Raw genomic sequence first — 4,813 nt, 5'->3', positions numbered from 1 at the left:
TCCGGCTTAGTACAAGGCAGCTTCTAAAGCTGGCCCGCAACAGTGTTGGGAGAAGTCCCTCAAAGCACAGGTATAATTTTTACAAGACTTTGCTGAGTGGACACACAGATTAGGATTTTTAATGTCTAATTAATAGCTGTAGATAAATGTTTGAACTCCAATAGCTCCTTTTCCCAGTCACCTTCCTTTGCTCCTGTTGGGTTAAACTGAGGGTGAAGGGGCAGAAGAAGGGGCAAGAGGCAAGAACTTATTGAGGCAGAGGCAAGTTTGCCGAGTTGTGATGTGACAATCCTACTTCTGCTTGAGATGTGCTCACTTACACTGTAGACTGTGCCATGTTTGGTTTGAATGGCTGGTGGCCTAATTCTAACTGGTCCTCCTGAGACAAGAAAGGACTTTTCACAAGCTGCTTTAAAGTAAAAGGAGCACTGAAATAGCAGCAGCAGATTGGGCAAACGTTGAATATGAACAGGTGTGATAAAAATGCACAAAACAAATGAAAGGTGTAGGGTGTTCTGGAGAACTTTGGCTTTCTGAAGTGGCAGTTTTTGCATTGAAAGTTGAATCTCTAAAGCTGGGTGCAGTGCAAATTTTAACAGTATCTTGTAATTACTGGCAAATGTATAGATTCAGATTCTTCGCCTTAGGGCAGGGTGAGTTATTATGGAATTCAAGGTCTGTCACATGCACTAAATGCTGGTTGGGAATGAATGCTGCTGGTTTCAGACACGCAGGTACTTAATTCTACCTCTTCAAAAGCAACAAAAAGGGATGGCAAGATAGAAAATACCCGTATGGGTAGTATGATCAGTTGGGAATCTGATGAAAATTACTACTGATAGGAGTTCCAGCAGCAGATTGTGACTTTCTCCACTACCCTCTCCCACTGCAGCCCCAAATGCCCCTTTGCAATGCTATTCCTGGGGAATGGGGAGCCCCAAGGAAGGAAGGAACAGGCTGTAGTTTCTTCTGAACATATTCAGGCCCCAGTACAATGATGACTGATTTTACTGTACAACAAGGGCTTCTCTACATGTTACATGGCCTTGTGCTGCCATAGTATGACTGCTTCACCTTCAGGGCATAAAACTGGTGTACCTGTGGATGACTTGCAAAGTGTTTTTCCGAGTCCATTCTCAGCTTTAGCACTAGGGAAACCCAAGAGATTTGGTCTTCTAATTCCTTCTCTCATGCTACTCCTAAAAACTTTTTATTTTGGAATAGGCAGCTGGACACAATTATTGAGCATCAGGCACCACAGGCTGTGAATTAGGACCTAGCTGGGATTCTGCCAACCACATCCAACTGGATACATGCAACTTCTGTTCAGAAATTTCGGTTACGGGCATGTGTTGGGTCTTCCTCCAGCTTCATTTTCCAGTTCAGACATGCAGTCAGGGCAAGAGCTTTATACAGAGCCGGGCCTGTGCTGAAAACCTCAGACCTTCAAGTTGATGATCCTTTGAAGGTGTTATACTGTCCTTACTCCTGAAGATAAGCCACTGATCTGTGTTCTGACAGCTTCTTGTTTGTCGCCAATCAGTGACTGGGGAATGAAAGAGGAATACTCTGGTAGTACCAGGTTCTGTCTCTCTACCAATCTTCCTGCTGGCTGCTTTAAGTAGCAAGAAGTGTAGAGGGAGGAAACAGAGCCTGTGTGTCTGGTGCATGCTGGTGTGTGTGTTTAGTGTTGCACAAGGGATGACAGTTTTAGATTACTTTGGCTTTAGACTACTGTGTTAGATCCGTCTAACTGTACAACAGCAGCAGTAGCCCTTGGTCTGTGAATGATAGGAGTGTTTGATTGATTCTTCTGGTGAGAGCATGAGAAATGGGTGGGTATCAGTGTGCCAGGCTTGTGCAAACAAAATTAAGTGGAAAACGGTTACATTATTTTGGCAAGGAAGACAGATGCATGGCAAGGTTTTTGGGTGGTCAAAGAGTACCCTCTCCTTCCTTTTACCCAAGTTAGAAACCTGATTGTATCAAGGTTACAACTCCTTGTTTCTTCCAGTCCTCCTACCTCCCCAACTGACCTATGGAATGAAGTTGACTTCCCTCTGCACCTAAGCCTACAGCATTATAAAATGCCAAGTTATTGGGCGGGGGCGGGGGGAGGAAGGATCATCATTGACATTTTCATCCTAGGTTAAGATAGCAGCCTGGCATGTTTTATCAATACAGGTGGCTACCCTGTCCCAGGAGTGCATTAGGCTAGGAGCAACAGCCAGAGTGGTTTTATCACAGTATTGCATAGAGATTCCATTACAAGGCTCTTTCCTCTGCTCCCCCAAAAGTAGACAGCATATATCGAGAGTGTTGTTGAAGCAGAGAATCAGAATTGAGGTTTTGGTTAGTGTGTTAACCACTCTACTGGCTAGCAGTTTTCCTCTCTGAGCTGGTAGAGATGGTCTTAGACACCCTATAGAGGTCCCTGAATGCCTGCTGATGTACCTCTTGGGTATTCTAGGGAATGAATGATGATGAAGCAGCTGGACTGACATCTTCAGAAGTATAGTATAAATATAAGGACCAATCTGTTCTAAGAGTTGGAGGTCTTCGTAGCTTGGATGGAGGTCCCACTCTCCCCCTATGACTTGTAGGAAGGCAGCAGAGATTTTGACTGATGCTTTTGCTCACTGAGCAAAACGAACTAGACAACCCTGTTGACTGGGAGTCTACTTAGAATCCAGTCTGCTGTACTGGATACAATTGCACCCCTTCTCACAATTCATATTCAGAGCTTGGGGACACTTTTGGATCCAACGCTAATTCTACTAGTCCAGTAGAAGGTGCCTTTTAGCAGCTTAAGCTAGCTCATCAACTGTGCCTTCCACAGACAAAAAAGAAACTAACCACACTAATTCATGTCCTAAAAATGTCCAGATGCTACAGCTGCTTCAAAATGAAACTACCCATATAATACAAAGAGCCGTAGAATACATAACAGCTTTACATCTTTGCTGGCTTCTGGGCCCCTTTTAAAGCACTAGTGTTAACTGATAAAACCCTAGGAAATACTGTGTTCCTCAAAGATCCTGCTGAAATATAGCAGAGGAGGGCCAGGGTCTTGCCAGCAGACACATTAAAGTTAGAAAATCCTTCCTTGGTAAAGCCCTTCCTTCCTTCCTTCCTTCCTTCCTTCCTTCCTTCCTTGTTGGCCTTTTGATGTCTGAACAAAGGCAGCTCCTGGTTCAATTTCATTCTCTTGTTGAGTTTGCTGTATTTTATATACTGCTTTTAGTTCTTGTACTATGATTTTATTATTGAGAGTCATACTGGAAAACTGATTTCAAAATTAATAAAATTTGAAGGACTCCTCTCATGCTTAAGTCATTTTCCTTCCCCCTTCATCTATACAGTACTATCTAATATATAGTACCTTCCCATACAAACAATGTCTAAGGGCCAAACTAGATGTGACACAAGCACACCCATGCCATTCTAAAGTCATTTAAAAATGCTGTAAAGGCAAAGACATAATGAGGCTTGTAGCATGTGCTCTTGCCCCTCCCCAGATTTATCTTTTCAAGTGCTGAAATACTTGCAGGTGTATGTGCATTCAGCACTTGATAAGCCATGGGGGGACGCAGGAGTGATTTAGCCCACCTTGTGGCATTTTTAAATGAAAATGGTGGTGGCGTCCTCGTGGCAGCCACAAGGATGCCATCATGTGCGATTTGGCCCTATGACAAGCCAAAGGAAAGGACACCACACTGACTGTACAGTAGCCCATTGTGACATTTATGCGGGGCACACTGGGGATTAAATCACTTGCATCGATGTTAACATGGATGCCCCATGAAGGATAATTCTAATACGAGTTACATACACAGCTTGGATGAATTCTGGAAGTATTTGGCAAGCCAACCCTGTGCTAAGAATCCTTTGCCTTGAGGCAGCCAGTGCCCCTCTTGCTGCACTGTGGTTTTTAATTGCTTATTATTTTTAACAGTCATTTTTACATTAGTTGATATCTTTTATTGAACACAGATTTTCTCATTTTTAGTCGCAAGTCCCTCTAAAAGGCTTTAATGGACTGTAGTAAGGCACAAATAATAAACATAAGCTGTGGATTCTTGGCTGGAGTGATAGCAGCTGTTTGAACTCAAAATCTCTTCAGGTCTTGCTCTACCTCTGGAAATATACGGTGTTTCCAACATTAAAAATATCTGAGAACCACCACGAAAATAAAAAAAAGAGGCAAAACGGTATTTCCCAGAATCATGGGGTACAGATGCACCAGCCTCTATTCTCTCCCCAAAGTAAAATAAAGAACATTGACTGGCCACTCACAATTATGGTGTATAAATGAGGCTGGTACATTAGGGAAATTTTAATCAAAATAAGTTAATAAAGTCAAGGCAGGTTATTAGATCCCAGTAAAACTTCAAAGACGTCAATATGGGAAGAAAACCAACTCAAGTGCTTATTGTTGCAATTGCTTATTTAAATATCAATGCATCCTTAAAGGAAGATAGATGAAATCTGACCTATTGGAGATCTCACCACCCCAACTAAAAAATAACTCACATTTATAAGTAAAAAAGAAGCTCTCAAGAGACTATTGCTAGCCTTCTGGAAAACCATTCAATCTTTAGATACTTTTATGTATTGTCGAAGGCTTTCACAGCCGGAGAACGATGGTTGTTGTGAGTTTTCCGGGCTGTATTGCTGTGGTCTTGGCGTTGTAGTTCCTGACGTTTCGCCAACAGCTGTGGCTGGCATCTTCAGAGGTGTAGCACCAAAAGACAGAGATCTCTCAGTGTGACACTGAGAGATCTCTGTCTTTTGGTGCTACACCTCTGAAGAT

This window comes from Eublepharis macularius, chromosome 1 (assembly GCF_028583425.1).
Source record: "Eublepharis macularius isolate TG4126 chromosome 1, MPM_Emac_v1.0, whole genome shotgun sequence".
NCBI classification, from domain to species: Eukaryota; Metazoa; Chordata; class Lepidosauria; order Squamata; family Eublepharidae; genus Eublepharis; species Eublepharis macularius.
Note: the sequence above shows the minus strand (reverse complement) of the source record.